This window comes from Cetorhinus maximus, chromosome 15 (genome assembly GCF_964194155.1).
Source record: "Cetorhinus maximus chromosome 15, sCetMax3.hap1.1, whole genome shotgun sequence".
Classification (NCBI taxonomy): Eukaryota; Metazoa; Chordata; class Chondrichthyes; order Lamniformes; family Cetorhinidae; genus Cetorhinus; species Cetorhinus maximus.
The window spans coordinates 57,154,442-57,181,331 of record NC_135893.1 but is presented as its reverse complement, the minus strand read 5'-3'; positions in this window follow the sequence as shown (position 1 = coordinate 57,181,331).

Sequence of the window (26,890 nt, the reverse complement as noted above, 5' to 3'; positions counted from 1 at the left end):
TTTGATTTGGGAGGGTTGAGAGGTTCTGTGCACACCAACTACCATCAAGTTCAGTGTCAGTTAATATTCTGCAACTGCTCAAGCAGTGCTGGTCCTGAACTGGTTGATGTCTTATGAGTGCAGACAGCGTCTGTACTATTCAACTCAGCTCTGTAGAGGAAATCCAATATTATTGAATTTATGTCAATTGGCCCTCTGAGGTTGCTTAATGAAGATCCTCACTCACTGTGCTGTCATGTGCAGTAACCATCAAAATGGATTCAACACACAAAGAATGAACAACCAGCCCATCATGTGGAATCACATGAACAGTGGGTTTCAGTGTATTTATTTTGGGCCACGTTTTGAGTTTTTGCTCCCTGAAATAAGTAATTGGAAAATCATACAGGCCACAAAACAGGAGAGCAACCACCAACTGGATCGCTGAAGGTACTTTCATTGTCTGTGGTCAGTGCATGGTTAGATACAGAGCAAAACTCCCTTTACACTGTTCCATCAATCACCCCATTGGCAGGAACAGATACAGCATGGGTTAGATGCAGAGTAAAGCTCCCTTTCCAGTGTCCCACTAAACATACAAAGGGCAGGTGCAGAATGTGTCAGAGTACAGCTCCAGAGTAAATACAAAGTAAAACTCCCTCTAGACTGTCCCATCAAATGCTCCCAGGTAGTTACAGCACTGATTAAATGCAGAGTAAAATTCCCTCTACCTTGTTCCATCAAAAACTCTCAGGGCACGTATAGCATGGAGTACACAGAGTAAAGCTCACTCTGGATTCTCCCATGAAACACTCTCAGGCCATATATAGCATGGGTTAGGTACAAAGTAAAGCTCTTTTCACATTGTTCCATCAGCGCTCGCAGGGCACACACATGGTGCCGAATCTATTGCACCAAATAATCTTTACTCTACTCACCCAGGATGGCTTTGTCACTGCTGAGTTGTGGAACAAACCGGACATTATCCAGCCCCTTAGTGTGTCTCCTCTGTAAAAAAAGAGAAACATTGGGTTATCAATGGTATTAAGAAGCCCCTCAACTCCATTCAATTTAAATAGCTTAAGGCTGTGATTATACTCGTGGTGGATAAGGAGTGACAGGAAAGCATTGACACTTATATTATAGATATTGCACTGTGCAATTTCCAAATTTCCAAATACCTTTCATCCCTGCAGAGTCTGGTTGGGCAAGGGTTAAGAAAGTTTTGCTGCAGGGCTCTGGGAACGTTTCATTTACTTGCTTTCCCATTCACTAAATATTTCATTGGATATTTTGCCACCAGGCAACTAAATTCCAATAGTTGAAAGAACAGGATTCCATCCCACTTCAAATCTGATTGGAAAGCACTAACTGGAGGCAGCCTAGAGGAATTGAAGTTAGTAGATTCTGGTTTAATCTCGCCAATATTAAATCTCATGATATTGCATTTGTAATGAGGCAACATAATTCAGCTCATAAAGAACAGACACAATCCTTTTGCTGGCATTCTTTATAATCTTCCTAATTTCATTTAATAGACATTTTTTGAGACAAGATAGAGAGCTTTGAGGAAAATAAAGAGAGCAGTTCAGACAGAGGTGCCACTTTGCAACCTCAAGTAGACATCCTGATCCTTACAACGGATCTGATGGACCAGTGTTAATGGAGATTGTGTTTGTTTATCCTTTTCTAGGCTTACCTGATGTTGCCAAAATATCATTTTATAACAGACCAAATTCAAGGCAATTATTTATATTTAATACATGAGCTGGTCTGGAATGGTTCAATGCTTGGGAGAGACTGCAGTGTCACAGACTCAGCTCTTTACCTGAGCAGAGTTAGCTGATCTCAGTCAGGGTAGAGGTAGGGGATAGGACAATCAACTAGGGTTCCTGTTCATGCTCATCCTCCTGGAGTTTAGGACTGTTCAGCCTCCATTTGTGGCTCAGGATGAATTCATGCAGTGATGCCCACCACCCAAGTTTGCATATAGTGAATGGCCACTTGGACAAGTTGTAGGATTAATATTATACTGAATGCAGTGTGACATACTGCTCACTGAACTCAGGCTACTATTCAATGGCAATATATTAATGTGTCATCTTAAGCTCAGTGGGTAGCACACTCACCTCTGAGCTGGAAGTTTGTGGATTCAAATCCCACTTTAGAGACATAAGCACAACATCTAGGCTGATATTCCCAATGCAGTACTGAGGGAGTGTTGCACTGATGAATGAGATGTTAAACTAAGGCCCTGTCTGCCCTCTCAGGTGACTGTAAAGGAACCCATGATGCTTTAAAAAGGGCAGGGAAGTTTTCCCTGTTGTCCTGGCCAGTAATTAACCATCAACCAGACCAGCATCACTAAAATAGATGACCTGATCATTTATCTCTTGACTATTTGAGGGATCTTGTTGTGCATAAATTGGCTGACAGGCATCCTACATTACAATGGTGACTGCACTTCAAACAAGTACTTCCCTGGCTGTTCTGGGCTCTTGGGATGTCCTGAGATCATGAAAGTCTCTATGGGGGCCAGAGCGTGCAGGATATGAGAAAGATAATATTTGATGCTTATCAGGACTGAACAGAAAGGGCAAGAGGGTGTGAGAGAGATTCGTTACCCAGGATTTGTAAGATCAGAGTTGGAGGAGAAAAGTGAATATCAGTCTTACCTTCAGAATTGGTCAAAATCCTGGAACTCCTCCCCACCCCAGCCCACCAACAACACTGTGGTTAAAGAAGCCACCACCTTCTCAAGGGCAATTGGAGATGAGCAATAAATGCTGGCCTTGCCAGGGATGCTCACATCCATGAAGGAAGAAAACAAAGAAACTAATAGGGAAGGATATTGGGTGTTTTTAGTAACTCTGCCCTTGAACTGTAACACTCACGAACCTGATGCAGTGCTGTATTTCTGAGAGTCGAGTTACTCAGGAATGTGAGGTGCATTAACCCAACTACTTATGACACAATAAGACACAGTCATTCTCCGATTAATAATGTATAAAAGGGCAGAACGATATCTAAGAAGGTATCTCTTGCAGGAAACAGAAATGATCCAAAACCACAGACTGCATTGAAAGTTTGAAATCACCGATGGAGGAGAAGCTCTGATGTATCTGACTCTTAGCCTCATTGAACACATTAGGCTCCGAGCCAGACTGTGTGGGAAGCTGCTGCAGGCTTCTATAATTAGCAACAACAAAAATATATAGAGTCCTTAAACTAAACATTACATTCATCTTCCCTTCAAAAACCGAACCTTATAAATCAGGACAGTCTGTACTCTGAGGTAGGATGGTGTTGGCGCACCACAATTAGCCTCAGTATCCCTGAGAGGAAATCTCCGTGACCCCTGTTGGAATGTGTTTTCTTTAATTCATTCTGGGGATGCGGGTGTTGCTGGCAGGTTGGCATTTATTGTTCATGTCTCATTGCCTTTGAGAGGCAGTCCACGTGGTGCTCCTTCAATGATGTTTAGTGGTTTGGTAGAACAGAGTAATTTGTTAGGTCACTTCAGAGAACAGTTAAAAGTCAACCACATTGGTGTGGGACAGGAGTCACGTATAAGCCCAGACAAAGGGAAGGACGGCAGGTTTCCTTCCTCAAAGGACATTAGTGAACCAGTTGGATTTTTACAACAATCGGACAGCTTTGTGTTTGCTTTTACTGAGACCAGCTCTTCCAGAATTAAAAGAAATGGATTTGAGTCTAGCAACACAAGCACAACACAGCCGCATCCCAGCTGTGTGCAGAGATCTGGTAAGAGCAGAAATGGGATGATAGCCGATGCCCCTCCATGGCCCAGACACGTTGGTGACTTGAGGCTGAATTTTTAGGCACTGCCCACATTCCTGCCGCCAAGACCAGAAGTGAGTGGCCCTACCGTTCGCATGGTGGGGAGGCGGGGGTTGGGGGTGATCTGTGAAGTGTGATTATGTGGCAGTCGGTCAATGACTGCCAGCAAGCGGAAGAGGTGTCAATAGGGTGCTGGAAGCATCACAAGGTCATGCTGCTGGGAGTGTTGATGCCATCTTTAAAGGGCTGCCACCAGCACTCTTTGGAACTGTTGCAGCAGCAAAGAAGGCTCAGGGGAAGAGCAGCAGAGAGCAGGCCAGTGCAACAATGGCAGAGCCAAGCTCCCAGGTGGCCCCAGGTTAGCAATGCCTTCCTGCAGGTTCTGCTCCAGGAAGCTTGGACAAGGTGGGAGGTTCTCTTCCCCTGGGGATGGAAGGAAACCTGCACAGCAGACCAAGCAAGCCTGGATGGAGATTGCAGAGGAAGTCAGTAGCCATGGTTTTGCCCCTAGAATCTGGTTGCAGTGCCATAAGAGGGTAAATGGCCTCATTAGATCCACCAAAGTAGGTGCACACAAAGTACTTGCTTTAGATGCTTACATTTGATGAGGAATGAGGATCAGCTAATTACAATAAGGATGCCAACCCAGTTCCTGGCCATGGGCTAGGCAGCAGCATTGGCTGTGGCAGGAATAGCAGCATATCAGTTGATGGTCCCAGTCTGTCACAATTGACTCCTGCACTGTTCCTTCTGAGTGGCCGCATGCAGATGGCGTACCTGTGGGACCATCCTTGAACAGGCAGGTGGCCAACAGCAAAGGTGTCATGCATGTCTATGTCTGGTGGCCAACAATGTCATCTGTGTGCTTGCAGGAAAAGACAGCCCACAATGTCCACTGAAAGGGTCAAGACTAGTGTTGGTCTACTGTACCTACTAATCCTGACTCCCAGTGAGAAGGAGGCACTGAAGTTTGGGGGCCAGCATGGGGGGCCACTCAATCGCAGATGGTGAGATGGGAATGGAGACATGAGAGAATGAGTGGCCCAATGGGTGGGCAAAAGAGAGCCTCTGCTGAACACAAGGCATAGTGTTCATGTGTTCACCACTGCTCAGATGAAGCTCCACACAATGAGTGGATTGAAAGATGAAATGGGATGCCTATGAAGCTCTAATTACTCTTCTCTCTCACACAGCTGCAGAGACCAGGGGTCAGCAGCCCATCTCTGAGGAGGCCGAGGGCTGACAGAGGCTGTGACAGCCGAGGCCACTGACACTTGGAGGAGTGTGGGTGGGTGCAACAACACTCTGATGACATGCCTCTGGAGCCGTCAGCAAGATGGCAGATGCTGGAGCTTCTGCATGAGGTGAGGGAACATTTGGTTGAAATTCCAGAGGCAATGCACACCCACTCGTGGATGATGCAGTCCATGTAGGCCATGAGTGATGACATGTCTCTGATGGGTGTTAGCTTGGCTTTCTCCATCAACCAACCTCAAAGAAAGCCATTTGCAGCAGACCACTCAGTGGATGCCAGAGATGTGCTTAGACCTGTATGCCATCACTAACTCCATCAGCCTTGTGCAGCAAAGGCTGGGTGAGGGGGTTGGGCTAGGAGCCTGGGCTCACTGTCAGATCCTTGGACACTTCAGATAAGCAGGGGGATACAGGTGTGCCTTGAAAGAGAGGAGAATAGGCTGCTTGATGTATCTGGGGGCTCCTGTCAGGCCACTCCTGGTGTGTACAGCGGCTCCTCAGCTGTCAGTGACACCAATGACTCACTCAGCCGCAACAGAGGAGGCTCCAGTGCCTGTGCCAGGCTCTCTAGACCTCAGGTAGCCAGAGAACAATGGCCAATCCTTAAACCATGGAGCAGCAAAGTCAGCAGCCTACCTCCATGTCAGGTGAAACACAGGGGGGAACACTATGTAGGAACACAGGTAAGAGTTAAGATGAACGCCTCGCTGCAATCAGGGTTTATCGGTTACTTTTGTTCAATTCACGAAGCCTTGAAAATATTAGTGATGCCACCAGCTGTGACAAGGCCTGAGTCCTCCCTGCATCCCCTTGGGGGCCACTTAGATTTCAGGAACCCCCTGGCTCCCTCAAAAGGTTTAACGGGAGGGAGAAAACTGCCTGTGGTTGAGTCATTCTCTATGCCATAGCACTCATTCTAAACAGGAGGGGGTAAATGAATGAGGCGGCACCAGGGCTGTAGGGTGCAGTGCTTTACTGGACTGCATGGCTCTGTCAGAAAGAACCGTGTGAACCGTTCCTGTATGAGCGTGCCCTGAGCATCCCTTGAGCATATAACAAGGTGCCTTCTCTGCGGCCTCTGGATCGGTATTAAAAGTTGGCCCTCTAGAGCATGGCATTGGTGACCATCTTCATGCAGTGATGATCCACAGACTGGGAGATCCCACACATATCTCCAGTGGATCTCTGGAATGATCCTGAGGTGTAGATGTTCAGCGACACACTGGCCTTCAGTGCCACTGGCATTGGGTGGCCATCACTACCCATGGAGTTCAGCTCATCCTCCAGCTCGGCACAGAGCTCTGTGACTGCCTCCCTGGAGAGCTGCAATCTTCGGTGACACCGCTACTCCAACATCTAAAGGTAGCTGAGCTGTGGATTCCAGACCCTCTCTGGTGGGTAACTCTTTCTCCACACAGGAAGCTGGTTGTGTGCCCCTCTGTGCCCCCCAAGATGCTGGCACTCCTGCTGTCCCTCTGGTTGTTGCTGCCGCACTGCCTGTTTCTGCAGCTCTCTCACTCTCTGATGCCCCTCTCCTGTGGAGGAACCAAAGCCTGAGTGAACAAAGTGCATGGCCTGAGGATTCCTCAGTGAACAGGGCCCCCTTGCACCCTTCTTCCCCCTACGCAAGTCCCAGACCCAAATTTCACTCAGGTGGTATGCCCCCACAGCTCTGGCACCTTCTCCCCACTGTCAATGCCACAGTCAGGAGTGATTTCCCAGCTTTTGTAGACTCAGAGTCAGTCTGCACGATGATGTGAATGTCTGTCAGCTGTATGGAGATGTCTGTGTTGGTCAAGCACATAGCGTAATTACGGAGCATGCTGGTGTTCCAAAGGTTCCAGCACAGACATTTGGTGCAGTTGGATTATTGAGGTCAATACCTTACAGTGCTGAACATCAAGATAAAATAAAGGCTCTTTTTAAAAACCTATTCTCTTGCTTTTTATGTCTGTACTTTGGCAGTGGTCAAAATATCTGCTTGAATTGGGCTCAGGCTGGCCACTGACAGATTGCGACCATTTTACTCATGCAATGTTTTCCCTGTTGTTTTCTCTGCTGTTATCACCAGCTATCATCTAGGTGCCCCATGGCTTCACCACCCTATGTCTTACTATGTTAAAAGTGCTATATAAATGAAAGTTGTTGCAAAAGCTAATTTCTCCTAATAGCCTTGAGGAAATTGCACAGTTTCACTTTTAACTCATTAAAAATGTGCAATCTTCAAGACTGAACAATTTTCTACTGCTTAGGAAGCACCATTTAACTGCAACACAAAAACAGAATTACCTGGAAAAACTCAGCAGGTCTGGCAGCATCGGCGGAGAAGAAAAAAGTTGACGTTTTGAGTCCTCATGACCATTTAACTGCACCCAGCAAACTGCTCCAATGCTGATAATGATCTTCATGGCGATTGCGACATTAGGTTTCATGGTCCAACATGGATCTGCTCCAGCAGTTTGCGTTATGAATTTAGTTTATTGTGTTGACAGTTTCCTGCCGAGTGAAGTGATAATCAATAACTGCTAAGGTAATTTTCAGAGAAAAGATTCAGAAAGAAATTAAGCAGAGATGCATCCTTGGGCATAAAGAGAGGCTGAGAAGAGCACTCATGGGCAGGGGGAAATAGATGAGAGAATAATTACATTGATAGAAAAAGTGAGCTAAATAGGGCTAAATGTTACAAAGTATTGCAATATAAATTACAACACAGAAGTGAACCATTTGACTGAACAGATCTATGCCAGTGTTCATGCTCCACATGAGCCTTGTCCCACCGTTCTTCATGTAACCCCTGTAATATATCCTCCTGTTCCTTTCTCTCTTGCATGCTTATCTATGCAATTCACTACAACTATTTCCCGTGTTGGCAATCTTACCGATCTTTGGGAAAATAAGGTTCCCCTGAATTCCCTATTGGATTATTGGTGACATTTTTATATTTGAAATGGTTCTGGCCTTGTTGGCAAGTGGCAATATTTTCTCTATGTCCACCCTCTCAAACCATTTCATAATTATTGCATAAAGACCTCCATCAAGTTGCCCCACAGTCTTCTCTTGTCTAGAGAAAAGAGACCCAGACTGTTCAATCTTACCTGATAGCTTTAATCTCTCAGTTCTAGTACAATTCTAGCAATTTTTGTAATGTCTTCTCCAATTGCATAATACCATATCTTTAATATGGAAACCAGCACTGATCTAAGAACTAGAGTTTAAAACAGCGTGGAGAGAGAGTGGCGGACCAGTTTAAAACAGCGCGGAGAGAGTGTGGCGGACCAGATTAAGACAGCGTGGAGAGAGAGTAGTGGACCAGTTTAAAACAGCACGGAGAGAGAGTGGTGGACCAGTTTAAAAGAGCGCGGAGAGAGAGTAGTGGACCAGTTTAAAACAGCGCGGAGAGTGGCGGACCAGTTCAAAACAGTGCGGAGAGAGAGTGGCTGACCAGTTTTAAACAGCGTGGAGAGATTGTGGTGCACCAGTTTAAAACAGCGCGGAGAGAGAGTGGCGGACCAGTTTAAAACAGCGCGGAGAGAGAGTGGCGGACCAGTTTAAAACAGCGCGGAGAGATTGTGGTGCACCAGTTTAAAACAGCGGGGAGAGAGAGTGGCGGACCAGTTAAAAACAGTGCGGAGAGAGAGTGGCAGACCAGTTTACAACAGCGGGGAGAGAGAGCAGGGGATGAGTTTAAAACAGCGTGGAGAGTGGCGGGCCAGATTAAAACAGCGCGGAGACAAAGTGGTGGATGAATTTAAGACAGCACGGAGAGAGCGTGGTGGACCAGTTGAAAACAGCGCGGAGAGAGAGCGGTGGACCAGTTTAAAACAGCGCGGAGAGAGAGCGGTGGACCAGTTTAAACAGCGCGGAGAGTGGCGGAACATTTTAAAACAGCGCGGAGGGAGAGTGGCGGACCAGGTTAAAACACCGCGGAGAGAGAGAGGTGGACCAGTTTAAAACAGCACGGAGAGAGAGTGGCGGACCAGGTTAAAACAGCGTGGAGAGAGAGTGGTGGACCAGGTTAAAACAGCGCGGAGAGAGAGTGGTGGACCAGGTTAAAACAACCCGGAGAGAGAGTGGCTGACCAGTTTAAAACAGCGCGGAGAGATTGTGGTGGACTAGTTGAAAACAGTGTGGAGAGAGAGCGGCGGACCAGTTTAAAACAGCGCGGAGAGGGAGAGGTGGACCAGTTTAAAACAGCGCGGAGAGAGAGTGGCGGACCAGTTTAAAACAGCACGGAGAGGGAGAAGTGGACCAGTTTAAAACAGCACGGAGAGAGAATGGTGGACCAGTTTAAAACAGCGCGGAGAGAGAGAGGTGGACCACTTTAAAACAGCGCGGAGAGAGAGAGGTGGACCAGTTTAAAACAGCACGGAGAGAGAGTGGTGGACCAATTTAAAACAGCGCGGAGAGAGAGAGGTGGACCTGTTTAAAACAGCGCGGAGAGAGAGAGGTGGACCAGTTTAAAACAGCACAGAGAGAGAGTGGAGGACCAGTTTAAAACAGCGCGGAGAGAGAGTGGCGGACCAGTTTTAAACAGCGTGTAGAGAGTGGCGGACCAGTTTAAAACAGCGCGGAGAGAGTGTGGCGGATCAGTTTAAAACAGCGTGGAGAGAGTGTGGCGGATCAGTTTAAAACAGCGCGGAGAGAGTGTGGCAGGCCAGTTTAAAACAGCGCGGAGAGAGTGTGGCGGACCAGTTTAAAACAGCGTGGAGCGAGAGTGGCGGACCAGTTTAAAACAGCGCGGAGAGAGAGTGGCGGACCAGTTTAAAACAGCGCGGAGAGAGAGTGGCGGACCAGTTTAAAACAGCGCGGAGAGTGGCGGACCAGTTTAAAACAGCGTGGGGAGAGAGTGGCGGACCAGTTTAAAACAGCGCGGAGAGATTGTGGAGGACCAGCTTAAAACAGCGCGGAGAGATTGTGGAGGACCAGTTTAAAACAGCGTGGAGAGGGAGTGGCGGACCCATTTAAAACAGCGTGGAGAGAGAATGGCGGACCAGTTTATATCAGCGCGGTGAGAGAGCGGTGGTCCTGTTTAAAACAGCGTGGAGAGAGAGAGGCCGACCAGTTTTAAACAATGTGGCGAGATTCTGGTGGACTAGTTTAAAAGAGTGTGGAGAAGCGTAGCGGACTAGTTTAAAACAGCGCGGAGAGTGGCGGAGCTGTTGAAAACAGGGAGGAGAGAGAGTGGCGGACCAGTTTAAAATAGCGCGGAGAGTGGTGGACCAGTTTAAAACAGCGCGGAGAGAGAGTGGCGGACCAGTTTAAAACAGTGAGGAGAGAGAGTGGCGGACCAGTTTAAAACAGCGCGGAGAGAGAGTGGCGGACCAGTTTAAAACAGCGCGGAGAGAGAGTGGCGGACCAGTTTAAAACAGCGCGGAGAGAGAGTGGCGGACCAGTTTAAAACAGCACGGAGAGATATTGCCGGAGAGGTTTAAAACAGCGCGGAGAGTGGGTGGCGGAGCAGATTAAAACAGACTGCAGAGAGAGCGGTGGACAAGTTTAAAACAGCGCGGAGAGAGAGTGGTGGATGAGTTTAAATCAGCGCGGAGAGAGAGTGGCGGACCAGTTTAAAACAGCGCGGAGAGATTGTGGAGGACCAGTTTAAAGTATCACGGAGAGAGAGTGGCGGATTAGTTTAAAACAGCGCGGAGAGAGATTGGCGGATCAGTTTAAAACAGCGCAGAGAGAGAGTGGCGGACCAGTTTAAAACAGCGCGGAGAGATTGTGGTGGACCAGTTTAAAACAGCGCGGAGAGAGAGCGGTGGACCAGTTTAAAACAGCGCGGAGAGAGAGTGGCGGACCAGTTTAAAACATTGAGGACAGAAAGCGGTGGACCAGTTTAAAACAACGCGGAGAGAGAGCGGCGGACCGTATTAACACAGCGCGGAGAGAGAGCGGCAGACCGGTTTAAAACAGCGCGGAGAGAGATTGGTGGACCAGTTTAAAACATTGAGGACAGAAAGCGGTGGACCAGTTTAAAACAACGCGGAGAGAGAGCGGCGGACCGGTTTAAAACAGCGCGGAGAGAGAGCGGTGGAGCAGTTTAACAGCGTGGAGAGTGGCGGACCAGGTAAAAACAGCGTGGAGAGAGAGTGGCGACCACTTTAAAACAGCGCGGAGCGAGACTGGCGGATCAGTTTAAAACAGAGCGGAGCGAGAGTGGCGGATCAGTTTAAAACAGCGCGGAGGCAGAGTGGCGGACCAGTTCAAAACCGTGCGGAGAGAGAGTGACGGACCAGTTTAAAACAGCGCGGAGAGTTTGTGGCGGATCAGTTTAAAACAGCCCGGAGAGAGAGTGGCGGACCAGTTTGAAACAGCGCGGAGAGAGAGTGGCGGACCAGTTTAAAACAGCGTTGAGTGAGAGTGGCGGACCAGTTTAAAACAGTGCGGAGAGAGAGTGGCGGACCAATTTAAAACAGCGCAGAGACAGAGAGGAGGACCAGTTTAAAACAGCGTGGAAAGTGGCGGACCAGGTAAAAACAGCGTGCAGAGAGAGTGGCGGACCAGTCTAAAACAGCGCGGTGAGAGAGTGGCGGACCAGTTTAAAACAGCGTGGAGAGAGAATGGCGGATCAATTTAAAACAGCGCGGAGAGAGAGTGGCGGACCAGTTTAAAACAGCGCGGAGAGAGAGCGGTGGACCAGTTTAAAACAGCGCGGAGAGAGAGCGGTGGACCAGTTTAAAACAGCACGGAGAGACAGCCGCGGACCAGTTTAAAACAGCGCGGTGAGAGAGTGGCGGACCAGTTTAAAACAGCGTGGAGAGGGAATGGCGGACCTGTTTAAAAGAGCGCGGAGAGAGAGTGGCGGACCAGTTTAAAACAGTGCGGAGAGAGAGTGGCGGATCAGTTTAAAACAGCGCGGAGAGAGAGTGGCGGAACAGATTAAAACAGCGCGGAGAGATTGTGGCGGATCAGTTTAAAACAGCGCGGAGAGAGAGTGACGGACCAGTTTAAAACAGCGCGGAGAGAGAGTGACGGACCAGTTTAAAACAGCGCGGAGAGTTTGTGGCGGATCAGTTTAAAACAGCGCGGAGAGATTTTGGTGGATCAGTTTAAAACAGCACGGAGAGAGAGTGGCGGACCAGTTTAAAACAGCGCGGAGAGAGAGCGGCAGACCGGTTTAAAACAGCGCGGAGAGAGAGCGGTGGACCAGTTTAACAGCGTGGAGAGTGGCGGACCAGGTAAAAACAGCGTGGAGAGAGAGTGGCGACCACTTTAAAACAGCGCGGAGCGAGACTGGCGGATCAGTTTAAAACAGCGCGGAGCGAGAGTGGCGGATCAGTTTAAAACAGCGCGGAGGCAGAGTGACGGACCAGTTTAAAACAGCGCGGAGAGTTTGTGGCAGATCAGTTTAAAACAGCGCGGAGAGATTTTGGCGGATCAGTTTAAAACAGCGCGGAGAGAGAGTGACGGACCAGTTTAATACAGCGCGGAGAGTTTGTGGCGGATCAGTTTAAAACAGCCCGGAGAGAGAGTGGCGGACCAGTTTAAAACAGCGCGGAGAGAGAGTGGCGGACCAATTTAAAACAGTGCGGAGAGAGAGTGGCGGACCAGTTTAAAACAGCGCAGAGACAGAGAGGAGGACCAGTTTAAAACAGCGTGGAGAGAGAGTGGCTGACCAGGTTAAAACAGCTCGGAGAGAGAGTGACGGACCAATTTAAAACAGCGCGGACAGAGAGCGGTGGACCAGTTTAAAACAGCGTGGAAAGTGGCAGACCAGGTAAAAACAGCGCGGTGAGAGAGTGGTGGACCAGTTTAAAACAGCGTGGAGAGAGAGTGGCGGATCAGTTTAAAACAGCGCGGAGAGAGAGTGTCGGACCAGTTTAAAACAGCGCAGAGAGAGAGTGGCAGACCAGTTTCAAACAGCGCGGAGAGAGCGTGGCAGACCAGTTTACAACAGCGTGGAGAGAGAGGGGTGGACCAGTTTAAAACTGCGCGGAGCGAGAGTGGCGGACCAGTTTAAAACAGCGCGGTGAGAGAGTGGCAGACCAGTTTAAAACAGCGCGGAGAGAGAGTGGCGGACCAGTTTATAACAGCGCGGAGAGAGAGTGTCGGACCTGTTTAAAACAGCGGGGCAGAGATTGTGGAGGACCAGTTTAAAACAGCGTGGAGAGGGAGTGGCGGACCCGTTTAAAACAGCGTGGAGAGAGAGTGGCGGACCAGTTTATATCAGTGCGGTGAGAGAGCGGTGGTCCTGTTTAAAACAGCGTGGAGAGAGAGAGGGCGACCAGTTTTAAACAACGTGGCGAGATTCTGGTGGACTAGTTTAAAAGAATATGGAGAAGCGTAGCAGACTAGTTTAAAACAGCGCGGAGAGTGGCGGAACTGTTGAAAACAGGGAGGAGAGAGAGTGGCGGACCAGTTTAAAATAGCGCGGAGAGTGGTGGACCAGTTTAAAACAGCGCGGAGAGAGAGTGGCGGACCAGTTTAAAACAGTGCGGAGAGAGAGTGGCGGACCAGTTTAAAACAGCGCGGAGAGAGAGTGGCGGACCAGTTTAAAACAGCGCGGAGAGAGAGTGGCGGACCAGTTTAAAACAGCACGGAGAGAGAGCGGCGGACCAGTTTAAAACAGCACGGAGAGATATTGCCGGAGAGGCTTAAAACAGCGCGGAGAGAGAGTGGCGGACCAGTTTAAAACAGCACGGAGAGAGAGCGGCGGACCAGTTTAAAACAGCGCGGAGAGATATTGCCGGAGAGGCTTAAAACAGCGCGGAGAGTGGGTGGCAGAGCAGATTAAAACAGACTGCAGAGAGAGCGGTGGACAAGTTTAAAACAGCGCGGAGAGAGAGTGGTGGATGAGTTTAAATCAGCGCGGAGAGAGAGAGGCGGACCAGTTTAAAACAGCGCGGAGAGATTGTGGAGGACCAGTTTCAAACAGCGCGGGGATACAGTGGCGGACCAGTTAAAAACAGCGTGGAGAGAGAGTGGCGGACCAGTTAAAAACAGCGCGGAGAGAGAGTGGCGGACCAGTTAAAAACAGCGTGGAGAGAGAGTGGCGGACCAGTTTAAAACAGCGTGGAGAGAGAGTGGCGGACCAGTTTAAAACAGCACGGAGAGAGAGTGGCGGATCATTTTAAACAGCGCGGAGAGAGAGTGGCGGACCAGTTTAAAACAGCGCGGAGAGAGAGAGGCGGACCAGTTTAAAACAGCGCGGAGAGAGAGTGGCGGACCAGTTTAAAACAGCGCGGAGAGATTGTGGAGGACCAGTTTAAAACAGCGGGGAGAGAGAGTGGCGGACCAGTTTAAAACAGCGTGGAGAGGCAGTGGCCGACCCGTTTAAAACAGCGTGGAGAGAGAGTGGCGGACCAGTTTATATCATCGCGGTGAGAGAGCGGTGGTCCTGTTTAAAACAGTGTGGAGAGAGAGAGGCCGACCAGTTTTAAACAACGTGGCGAGATTCTGGTGGACTAGTTTAAAAGAGTATGGAAAAGCGTAGCGGACCAGTTTAAAACAGCGCGGAGAGTGGCGGAGCTGTTGAAAACAGGGAGGAGAGAGAGTGGCGGACCAGTTTAAAATAGCGCGGAGAGTGGCGGTGCTGTTGAAAACAGCGCGGAGAGAGAGTGGCGGACCAGTTTCAAACAGTGCGGAGAGAGAGTGGCGGACCAGTTTGAAACAGCGCGGAGAGAGAGTGGCGGACCAGTTTAAAACAGCGCGGAGAGATTGTGGAGGACCAGTTTCAAACTGCGCGGGGATAGAGTGGCGGACCAGTTTAAAACAGCACGGAGAGAGAGTGGCGGACCAGTTTAAAACAGCGTTGAGTGAGAGTGGCGGACCAGTTTAAAACAGTGCGGAGAGAGAGTGGCGGACCAATTTAAAACAGCACGGAGACAGAGCGGAGGACCAGTTTAAAACAGCGTGGAGAGAGAGTGGCTGACCAGGTTAAACCAGCTCGGAGAGAGAGTGACGGACCAATTTAAAACAGCGGGGAGAGACAGTGGCGGACCAGTTTAAAACAGCACGGAGAGAGAGTGGCGGATTAGTTTAAAACAGCACGGAGAGAGAGTGACGGATTAGTTTAAAACAGTGCGGAGAGAGAGTGGCGGATCAGTTTAAAACAGTGGGGAGAGAGAGTGGCGGACCAGTTTAAAACTGCGCGGAGAGAGAGTGGCGGACCAGGTTAAAACAGCACGGAGAGAGCGTGGCGGACCAGTGTAAAACAGCGCGGGGAGAGAGTGGCGGACCAGTTTGAAAGAGCGCGCAGAGAGAGTGGCGGACTAGTTTTACGCAGTGTGGAGCGAGAGTGGCGGGGCAGTGTAAAACAGCGCCAAGAGAGAGCGGCGGACCAGTTCAAAACAGCGCGGAGAGAGAGTGGCGGACTAGTTTTACGCAGTGTGGAGCGAGAGTGGCGGGCCAGTGTAAAACAGCGCCAAGAGAGAGCGGCGGACCAGTTCAAAACAGCGCGGAGAGAGAGTGGCGGACCAGTTTGAAACAGCGCGGAGAGAGAGTGGAGGACCAGTTTAAAACAGCGTGGGGAGAGAACGGCGGACCAGTTTAAAACAGCGCGGAGAGAGAGCGGCGGACAAGTTTGAAACAGCGCGGAGAGAGACTGGCGGACGAGTTTATAACAGCGCGGAGAGATTGTGGTGGACCAATTTAAAACAGAGCGGGGAGAGAGAGTCGGACCAGTTTAAAACAGCACGGAGAGAGATTGGGGGAGTAGTTTAAAACAGCGCGGAGAGAGAGTCGCGTATTAGTTTAAAACAGCGCGGAGAGAGCATGGCGTACCAGTTTAAAACAGCGCGGACAGAGAGCGGTGGACCAGTTTAAAACAGCGCGGAGAGAGATCGGTGGACCGGTTTAAAACAGCACGGAGAGAGAGTCGCGGATTAGTTTAAAACAGCGCGGAGAGAGCATGGCGGACCAGTTTAAAACAGCGCGGACAGAGAGCGGTGGACCAGTTTAAAACAGCGCGGAGAGAGATCGGTGGACCGGTTTAAAACAGCGCGGAGAGAGAGCGGACAAGGTAAAAACTGCGTTGAGAGAGAGTGGTGGACCAGTTTAAAACAGCGCGGAGAGAGAGTGGAGGACCAGTTTAAAAAAGTGCGGAGAGAGAGTGGCAGACCGGTTTAAAACAGCGCGGAGAGAGAGCGGACAAGGTAAAAACTGCGTTGAGAGAGAGTGGTGGACCAGTTTAAAACAGCGCGGAGAGAGAGAGGTGGACCAGTTTAAAACAGCACGGAGAGAGAGTGGTGGACCAATTTAAAACAGCGCGGAGAGAGAGAGGTGGACCTGTTTAAAACAGCGCGGAGAGAGAGAGGTGGACCAGTTTAAAACAGCGCAGAGAGAGAGTGGAGGACCAGTTTAAAACAGCGCGGAGAGAGAGTGGCGGACCAGTTTTAAACAGCGTGTAGAGAGTGGCGGACCAGTTTAAAACAGCGCGGAGAGAGTGTGGCGGATCAGTTTAAAACAGCGTGGAGAGAGTGTGGCGGATCAGTTTAAAACAGCGCGGAGAGAGTGTGGCAGGCCAGTTTAAAACAGCGCGGAGAGAGTGTGGCGGACCAGTTTAAAACAGCGTGGAGCGAGAGTGGCGGACCAGTTTAAAACAGCGCGGAGAGAGAGTGGCGGACCAGTTTAAAACAGCGCGGAGAGAGAGTGGCGGACCAGTTTAAAACAGCGCGGAGAGTGGCGGACCAGTTTAAAACAGCGTGGGGAGAGAGTGGCGGACCAGTTTAAAACAGCGCGGAGAGATTGTGGAGGACCAGCTTAAAACAGCGCGGAGAGATTGTGGAGGACCAGTTTAAAACAGCGTGGAGAGGGAGTGGCGGACCCATTTAAAACAGCGTGGAGAGAGAATGGCGGACCAGTTTATATCAGCGCGGTGAGAGAGCGGTGGTCCTGTTTAAAACAGCGTGGAGAGAGAGAGGCCGACCAGTTTTAAACAATGTGGCGAGATTCTGGTGGACTAGTTTAAAAGAGTGTAGAGAAGCGTAGCGGACTAGTTTAAAACAGCGCGGAGAGTGGCGGAGCTGTTGAAAACAGGGAGGAGAGAGAGTGGCGGACCAGTTTAAAATAGCGCGGAGAGTGGTGGACCAGTTTAAAACAGCGCGGAGAGAGAGTGGCGGACCAGTTTAAAACAGTGCGGAGAGAGAGTGGCGGACCAGTTTAAAACAGCGCGGAGAGAGAGTGGCGGACCAGTTTAAAACAGCGCGGAGAGAGAGTGGCGGACCAGTTTAAAACAGCGCGGAGAGAGAGTGGCGGACCAGTTTAAAACAGCACGGAGAGATATTGCCGGAGAGGTTTAAAACAGCGCGGAGAGTGGGTGGCGGAGCAGATTAAAACAGACTGCAGAGAGAGCGGTGGACAAGTTTAAAACAGCGCGGAGAGAGAGTGGTGGATGAGTTTAAATCAGCGCGGAGAGAGAGTGGCGGACCAGTTTAAAACAGCGCGGAGAGATTGTGGAGGACCAGTTTAAAGTATCACGGAGAGAGAGTGGCGGATTAGTTTAAAACAGCGCGGAGAGAGATTGGCGGATCAGTTTAAAACAGCGCAGAGAGAGAGTGGCGGACCAGTTTAAAACAGCGCGGAGAGATTGTGGTGGACCAGTTTAAAACAGCGCGGAGAGAGAGCGGTGGACCAGTTTAAAACAGCGCGGAGAGAGAGTGGCGGACCAGTTTAAAACAGCGCGGAGAGAGAGTGGCGGACCAGTTTAAAACAGCGCGGAGAGAGAGCGGCAGACCGGTTTAAAACAGCGCGGAGAGAGAGTGGTGGACCAGTTTAAAACATTGAGGACAGAAAGCGGTGGACCAGTTTAAAACAACGCGGAGAGAGAGCGGCGGACCGTATTAACACAGCGCGGAGAGAGAGCGGCAGACCGGTTTAAAACAGCGCGGAGAGAGATTGGTGGACCAGTTTAAAACATTGAGGACAGAAAGCGGTGGACCAGTTTAAAACAACGCGGAGAGAGAGCGGCGGACCGGTTTAAAACAGCGCGGAGAGAGAGCGGTGGAGCAGTTTAACAGCGTGGAGAGTGGCGGACCAGGTAAAAACAGCGTGGAGAGAGAGTGGCGACCACTTTAAAACAGCGCGGAGCGAGACTGGCGGATCAGTTTAAAACAGAGCGGAGCGAGAGTGGGGGATCAGTTTAAAACAGCGCGGAGGCAGAGTGGCGGACCAGTTCAAAACCGTGCGGAGAGAGAGTGACGGACCAGTTTAAAACAGCGCGGAGAGTTTGTGGCGGATCAGTTTAAAACAGCCCGGAGAGAGAGTGGCGGACCAGTTTGAAACAGCGCGGAGAGAGAGTGGCGGACCAGTTTAAAACAGCGTTGAGTGAGAGTGGCGGACCAGTTTAAAACAGTGCGGAGAGAGAGTGGCGGACCAATTTAAAACAGCGCAGAGACAGAGAGGAGGACCAGTTTAAAACAGCGTGGAAAGTGGCGGACCAGGTAAAAAACAGCGTGCAGAGAGAGTGGCGGACCAGTCTAAAACAGCGCGGTGAGAGAGTGGCGGACCAGTTTAAAACAGCGTGGAGAGAGAATGGCGGATCAATTTAAAACAGCGCGGAGAGAGAGTGGCGGACCAGTTTAAAACAGCGCGGAGAGAGAGCGGTGGACCAGTTTAAAACAGCGCGGAGAGAGAGCGGTGGACCAGTTTAAAACAGCACGGAGAGACAGCCGCGGACCAGTTTAAAACAGCGCGGTGAGAGAGTGGCGGACCAGTTTAAAACAGCGTGGAGAGGGAATGGCGGACCTGTTTAAAAGAGCGCGGAGAGAGAGTGGCGGACCAGTTTAAAACAGTGCGGAGAGAGAGTGGCGGATCAGTTTAAAACAGCGCGGAGAGAGAGTGACGGACCAGTTTAAAACAGCGCGGAGAGAGAGTGACGGACCAGTTTAAAACAGCGCGGAGAGTTTGTGGCGGATCAGTTTAAAACAGCGCGGAGAGATTTTGGTGGATCAGTTTAAAACAGCACGGAGAGAGAGTGGCGGACCAGTTTAAAACAGCGCGGAGAGAGAGCGGCAGACCGGTTTAAAACAGCGCGGAGAGAGAGCGGTGGACCAGTTTAACAGCGTGGAGAGTGGCGGACCAGGTAAAAACAGCGTGGAGAGAGAGTGGCGACCACTTTAAAACAGCGCGGAGCGAGACTGGCGGATCAGTTTAAAACAGCGCGGAGCGAGAGTGGCGGATCAGTTTAAAACAGCGCGGAGGCAGAGTGACGGACCAGTTTAAAACAGCGCGGAGAGTTTGTGGCAGATCAGTTTAAAACAGCGCGGAGAGATTTTGGCGGATCAGTTTAAAACAGCGCGGAGAGAGAGTGACGGACCAGTTTAATACAGCGCGGAGAGTTTGTGGCGGATCAGTTTAAAACAGCCCGGAGAGAGAGTGGCGGACCAGTTTAAAACAGCGCGGAGAGAGAGTGGCGGACCAATTTAAAACAGTGCGGAGAGAGAGTGGCGGACCAGTTTAAAACAGCGCAGAGACAGAGAGGAGGACCAGTTTAAAACAGCGTGGAGAGAGAGTGGCTGACCAGGTTAAAACAGCTCGGAGAGAGAGTGACGGACCAATTTAAAACAGCGCGGACAGAGAGCGGTGGACCAGTTTAAAACAGCGTGGAAAGTGGCAGACCAGGTAAAAACAGCGCGGTGAGAGAGTGGTGGACCAGTTTAAAACAGCGTGGAGAGAGAGTGGCGGAGCAGTTTAAAACAGCGCGGAGAGAGAGTGTCGGACCAGTTTAAAACAGCGCAGAGAGAGAGTGGCAGACCAGTTTCAAACAGCGCGGAGAGAGCGTGGCGGACCAGTTTACAACAGCGTGGAGAGAGAGGGGTGGACCAGTTTTAAACTGCGCGGAGCGAGAGTGGCGGACCAGTTTAAAACAGCGCGGTGAGAGAGTGGCAGACCAGTTTAAAACAGCGCGGAGAGAGAGTGGCGGACCAGTTTATAACAGCGCGGAGAGAGAGTGTCGGACCTGTTTAAAACAGCGGGGCAGAGATTGTGGAGGACCAGTTTAAAACAGCGTGGAGAGGGAGTGGCGGACCCGTTTAAAACAGCGTGGAGAGAGAGTGGCGGACCAGTTTATATCAGTGCGGTGAGAGAGCGGTGGTCCTGTTTAAAACAGCGTGGAGAGAGAGAGGGCGACCAGTTTTAAACAACGTGGCGAGATTCTGGTGGACTAGTTTAAAAGAATATGGAGAAGCGTAGCAGACTAGTTTAAAACAGCGCGGAGAGTGGCGGAACTGTTGAAAACAGGGAGGAGAGAGAGTGGCGGACCAGTTTAAAATAGCGCGGAGAGTGGTGGACCAGTTTAAAACAGCGCGGAGAGAGAGTGGCGGACCAGTTTAAAACAGTGCGGAGAGAGAGTGGCGGACCAGTTTAAAACAGCGCGGAGAGAGAGTGGCGGACCAGTTTAAAACAGCGCGGAGAGAGAGTGGCGGACCAGTTTAAAACAGCACGGAGAGAGAGCGGCGGACCAGTTTAAAACAGCACGGAGAGATATTGCCGGAGAGGCTTAAAACAGCGCGGAGAGAGAGTGGCGGACCAGTTTAAAACAGCACGGAGAGAGAGCGGCGGACCAGTTTAAAACAGCGCGGAGAGATATTGCCGGAGAGGCTTAAAACAGCGCGGAGAGTGGGTGGCAGAGCAGATTAAAACAGACTGCAGAGAGAGCGGTGGACAAGTTTAAAACAGCGCGGAGAGAGAGTGGTGGATGAGTTTAAATCAGCGCGGAGAGAGAGAGGCGGACCAGTTTAAAACAGCGCGGAGAGATTGTGGAGGACCAGTTTCAAACAGCGCGGGGATACAGTGGCGGACCAGTTAAAAACAGCGTGGAGAGAGAGTGGCGGACCAGTTAAAAACAGCGCGGAGAGAGAGTGGCGGACCAGTTAAAAACAGCGTGGAGAGAGAGTGGCGGACCAGTTTAAAACAGCGTGGAGAGAGAGTGGCGGACCAGTTTAAAACAGCACGGAGAGTGGCGGATCATTTTAAACAGCGCGGAGAGAGAGTGGCGGACCAGTTTAAAACAGCGCGGAGAGAGAGAGGCGGACCAGTTTAAAACAGCGCGGAGAGAGAGTGGCGGACCAGTTTAAAACAGCGCGGAGAGATTGTGGAGGACCAGTTTAAAACAGCGGGGAGAGAGAGTGGCGGACCAGTTTAAAACAGCGTGGAGAGGCAGTGGCCGACCCGTTTAAAACAGCGTGGAGAGAGAGTGGCGGACCAGTTTATATCATCGCGGTGAGAGAGCGGTGGTCCTGTTTAAAACAGTGTGGAGAGAGAGAGGCCGACCAGTTTTAAACAACGTGGCGAGATTCTGGTGGACTAGTTTAAAAGAGTATGGAAAAGCGTAGCGGACCAGTTTAAAACAGCGCGGAGAGTGGCGGAGCTGTTGAAAACAGGGAGGAGAGAGAGTGGCGGACCAGTTTAAAATAGCGCGGAGAGTGGCGGTGCTGTTGAAAACAGCGCGGAGAGAGAGTGGCGGACCAGTTTCAAACAGTGCGGAGAGAGAGTGGCGGACCAGTTTGAAACAGCGCGGAGAGAGAGTGGCGGACCAGTTTAAAACAGCGCGGAGAGATTGTGGAGGACCAGTTTCAAACTGCGCGGGGATAGAGTGGCGGACCAGTTTAAAACAGCACGGAGAGAGAGTGGCGGACCAGTTTAAAACAGCGTTGAGTGAGAGTGGCGGACCAGTTTAAAACAGTGCGGAGAGAGAGTGGCGGACCAATTTAAAACAGCACGGAGACAGAGCGGAGGACCAGTTTAAAACAGCGTGGAGAGAGAGTGGCTGACCAGGTTAAACCAGCTCGGAGAGAGAGTGACGGACCAATTTAAAACAGCGGGGAGAGACAGTGGCGGACCAGTTTAAAACAGCACGGAGAGAGAGTGGCGGATTAGTTTAAAACAGCACGGAGAGAGAGTGACGGATTAGTTTAAAACAGTGCGGAGAGAGAGTGGCGGATCAGTTTAAAACAGTGGGGAGAGAGAGTGGCGGACCAGTTTAAAACTGCGCGGAGAGAGAGTGGCGGACCAGGTTAAAACAGCACGGAGAGAGCGTGGCGGACCAGTGTAAAACAGCGCGGGGAGAGAGTGGCGGACCAGTTTGAAAGAGCGCGCAGAGAGAGTGGCGGACTAGTTTTACGCAGTGTGGAGCGAGAGTGGCGGGGCAGTGTAAAACAGCGCCAAGAGAGAGCGGCGGACCAGTTCAAAACAGCGCGGAGAGAGAGTGGCGGACTAGTTTTACGCAGTGTGGAGCGAGAGTGGCGGGCCAGTGTAAAACAGCGCCAAGAGAGAGCGGCGGACCAGTTCAAAACAGCGCGAAGAGAGAGTGGCGGACCAGTTTGAAACAGCGCGGAGAGAGAGTGGAGGACCAGTTTAAAACAGCGTGGGGAGAGAACGGCGGACCAGTTTAAAACAGCGCGGAGAGAGAGCGGCGGACAAGTTTGAAACAGCGCGGAGAGAGACTGGCGGACGAGTTTATAACAGCGCGGAGAGATTGTGGTGGACCAATTTAAAACAGAGCGGGGAGAGAGAGTCGGACCAGTTTAAAACAGCACGGAGAGAGATTGGGGGAGTAGTTTAAAACAGCGCGGAGAGAGAGTCGCGTATTAGTTTAAAACAGCGCGGAGAGAGCATGGCGTACCAGTTTAAAACAGCGCGGACAGAGAGCGGTGGACCAGTTTAAAACAGCGCGGAGAGAGATCGGTGGACCGGTTTAAAACAGCACGGAGAGAGAGTCGCGGATTAGTTTAAAACAGCGCGGAGAGAGCATGGCGGACCAGTTTAAAACAGCGCGGACAGAGAGCGGTGGACCAGTTTAAAACAGCGCGGAGAGAGATCGGTGGACCGGTTTAAAACAGCGCGGAGAGAGAGCGGACAAGGTAAAAACTGCGTTGAGAGAGAGTGGTGGACCAGTTTAAAACAGCGCGGAGAGAGAGTGGAGGACCAGTTTAAAAAAGTGCGGAGAGAGAGTGGCAGACCAGTTTAAAACAGCGCGGAGAGAGATTGGCGGATCAGTTTAAAACAGCGCGGAGAGAGAGTGGCTGACCAGTTTAAAGTATCACGGAGAGAGAGTGGCGGATTAGTTTAAAACAGCGCGGAGAGAGAGTGGCGGACCAGGTTAAAACAGCGCGGGGAGAGAGTGGCGGACCTGTTTAAAACAGTGCGGAGAGAGAGTGGCGGATCAGTTTAAAACAGCGCGGAGAGAGAGCGGTGGACCCGTTTAAAACAGCGCGGTGAGAGAATGGCGGACCTGTTTAAAACAGTGCGGAGAGAGATTGGCGGATCAGTTTAAAACAGCGCAGAGAGAGAGTGGAGAATCATCTTAAAACTGCACGGAGAGAGAGTGGCGGAATAGATTAAAACAGCGCGGAGAGATTGTGGCGGACCAGTTTAAAACAGCGCGGAGAGAGAGTGGCGGATCAGTTTAAAACAGCGCGGAGAGAGAGTGGTGGATCAGTTTAAAACAGCGCGGAGAGAGAGTGGTGGACCAGTTTAAAACATTGAGGACAGAAAGCGGTGGACCAGTTTAAAACAACGCGGAGAGAGAGTGGCGGACCGGTTTAAAACAGCGCGGAGAGAGAGCGGTGGAGCAGTTTAACAGCGTGGAGAGTGGCGGACCAGGTAAAAACAGAGTGGAGAGAGAGTGGCGACCACTTTAAAACAGCGCGGAGCGAGACTGGCGGATCAGTTTAAAACAGAGCGGAGCGAGAGTGGCGGACCAGTTCAAAACTGTGCGGAGAGAGAGTGACGAACCAGTTTAAAACAGCGCGGAGAGTTTGTGGCGGATCAGTTTAAAACAGCGCGGAGAGATTTTGGCGGATCAGTTTAAAACAGCCCGGAGAGAGAGTGGCGGATCAGTTTAAAACAGCGTGGAGAGAGCGGGCGGACCAGTTTAAAACAGCCCGGAGAGAGAGTGGCGGATCAGTTTAAAACAGCACGGAGAGAGAGTGGCAGACCAGTTTAAAACAGCGTTGAGTGAGAGTGGCGGACCAGTTTAAAACAATGCGGAGAGAGAGTGGCGGACCAATTTAAAACAGCGCGGAGACAGAGCGGAGGACCAGTTTAAAACAGCGTGGAGAGAGAGTGGCTGACCAGGTTAAACCAGCTCGGAGAGAGAGTGACGGACCAATTTAAACAGCGCGGAGAGACAGTGGCGGACCAGTTTAAAACAGCACGGAGAGAGAGTGGCGGATTAGTTTAAAACAGCACGGAGAGAGAGTGACGGATTAGTTTAAAACAGAGCGGAGAGAGAGTGGCGGATCAGTTTAAAACAGTGGGGAGAGAGAGTGGCGGACGAGTTTAAAACAGCACGGAGAGAGAGTGGCGGATTAGTTTAAAACAGCACGGAGAGAGAGTGACGGATTAGTTTAAAACAGAGCGGAGAGAGAGTGGCGGATCAGTTTAAAACAGTGGGGAGAGAGAGTGGCGGACGAGTTTAAAACTGCGCGGAGAGAGAGTGGCGGACCAGGTTAAAACAGTGCGGAGAGAGCGTGGCGGACCAGTGTAAAACAGCGCGGAGAGAGAGTGGCGGACCAGTTTGAAAGAGCGCGCAGAGAGAGTGGCGGACTAGTTTTACGCAGTGTGGAGCGAGAGTGGCGGGGCAGTGTAAAACAGCGCCAAGAGAGAGCGGCGGACCAGTTCAAAACAGCGCGGAGAGAGAGTGGCGGACTAGTTTTACGCAGTGTGGAGCGAGAGTGGCGGGCCAGTGTAAAACAGCGCCAAGAGAGAGCGGCGGACCAGTTCAAAACAGCGCGGAGAGAGAGTGGCGGACCAGTTTAAAACAGCGTGGGGAGAGAACGGCGGACCAGTTTAAAACAGCACGGAGAGAGAGTGGCGGACAAGTTTGAAACAGCGCGGAGAGAGACTTGCGGACGAGTTTATAACAGCGTGGAGAGATTGTGGTGGACCTATTTAAAACAGAGCGGAGAGAGAGAGTCGGACCAGTTTAAAACAGCACGGAGAGAGAGTGGCGGATTAGTTTAAAACAGCACGGAGAGAGAGTGACGGATTAGTTTAAAACAGAGCGGAGAGAGAGTGGCGGATCAGTTTAAAACAGCGGGGAGAGAGAGTGGCGGACGAGTTTAAAACTGCGCGGAGAGAGAGTGGCGGACCTGGTTAAAACAGTGCGGAGAGAGCGTGGCGGACCAGTGTAAAACAGCGCGGAGAGAGAGTGGCGGACCAGTTTGAAAGAGCGTGCAGAGAGAGTGGCGGACTAGTTTTACGCAGTGTGGAGCGAGAGTGGCGGGCCAGTGTAAAACAGCGCCAAGAGAGAGCGGCGGACCAGTTCAAAACAGCGCGGAGAGAGAGTGGCGGACCAGTTTGAAACAGCGCGGAGAGAGAGTGGAGGACCAGTTTAAAACAGCGCGGAGAGAGATCGGTGGACCGGTTTAAAACAGCGCGGAGAGAGAGCGGACAAGGTAAAAACTGCGTGGAGAGAGAGTGGTGGACCAGTTTAAAACAGCGCGGAGAGAGAGTGGTGGACCAGTTTAAAAAAGTGCGGAGAGAGAGTGGCGGACCAGTTTAAAACAGCGCGGAGAGAGATTGGCTGATCAGTTTAAAACAGCGCGGAGAGAGAGTGGCTGACCAGTTTAAAGTATCACGGAGAGAGAGTGGCGGATTAGTTTAAAACAGCGCGGAGAGAGAGTGGCGGACCAGGTTAAAACAGCGTGGGGAGAGAGTGGCGGACCAGTTTAAAACAGTGCGGAGAGAGAGTGGCGGACCAGTTTAAAACAGCGTGGAGAGAGAGCGGTGGACCTGTTTAAAACAGCGCGGAGAGAGAGCGGTGGACCAGTTTAAAACAGCGCGGAGAGAGAGTGGCGGACCAGTTTAAAACAGAGCGGAGAGAGAGCGGTGGACCAGTTTAAAACAGCGCGGAGATAGAGCGGTGGACCCGTTTAAAACAGCGTGGAGAGAGAGTGGCGGACCAGTTTGAAACAGCGCGGTGAGAGAGTGGCGGACCAGTTTAAAACAGCGTGGAGAGTGAATGGCGGACCTGTTTAAAAGTGCGCGGAGAGAGAGTGGCGGAATAGATTAAAACAGCGCGGAGAGATTGTGGCGGACCAGTTTAAAACAGCGCGGAGAGAGAGTGGCGGATCAGTTTAAAACAGCGCAGAGAGAGAGTGGCGGATCAGTTTAAAACAGCACGGAGAGAGAGCGGCGGATTAGTTTAAAACAGCGCGGAGAGAGAGTGGCGGACCAGTTTAAAACAGCGCGGAGAGAGTGGCGGATCAGTTTAAAACAGCGCGGAGATAGAGCGGCAGACCGGTTTAAAACAGCGTGGAGAGAGAGTGGCGGATCAGTTTAAAACAGCGTGGAGAGAGAGTGGCGGACGAGTTTAAAACAGCGCGGAGAGAGAGTGGCGGACGAGTTTAAAACTGCGCGGAGAGAGAGCGGCGGACCAGTTTAAAACAGCGCGGAGAGAGAGTGACGGACCACTTTAAAACAGCGTGGAAAGAGATTGGAGGACCAGTTTGAAACAGCGCGGAGAGAGAGTGGCGGACGAGCTTAAAACAGCGTGGAGAGAGAGCATGGCGGACCAGTTTAAAACAGCGCGGAGAGAGAGTGGAGGACCAGTTTACAACAGCGTGGAGAGATTGTGGTGGACCAGTTTAAAACAACGTGGAGAGATTGTGGCGGACCAGTTTAAAACAGCGCGGAGAGAAATTGGCGGACCAGTTTAAAACAGCGCGGAGAGAGAGTGGCGGACCAGTTTAAAACAGTGCGGAGAGAGAGTGGCGGACCAGTTTTAATCAACGCGGAGAGAGAGTGGCGGACCAGTTTAAAACAGCGCGGGGAGATTGTGGTGGACCAGTTTAAAAAAGTGCGGAGAGAGAGTGGCGGACCAGTTTAAAACAGCGCGGAGAGAGAGTGGTGGAAAAGTTTAATACAGCGCGGAGAGAGAGTGGCGGACCAGTTTAAATCAACGCGTATAGAGAGT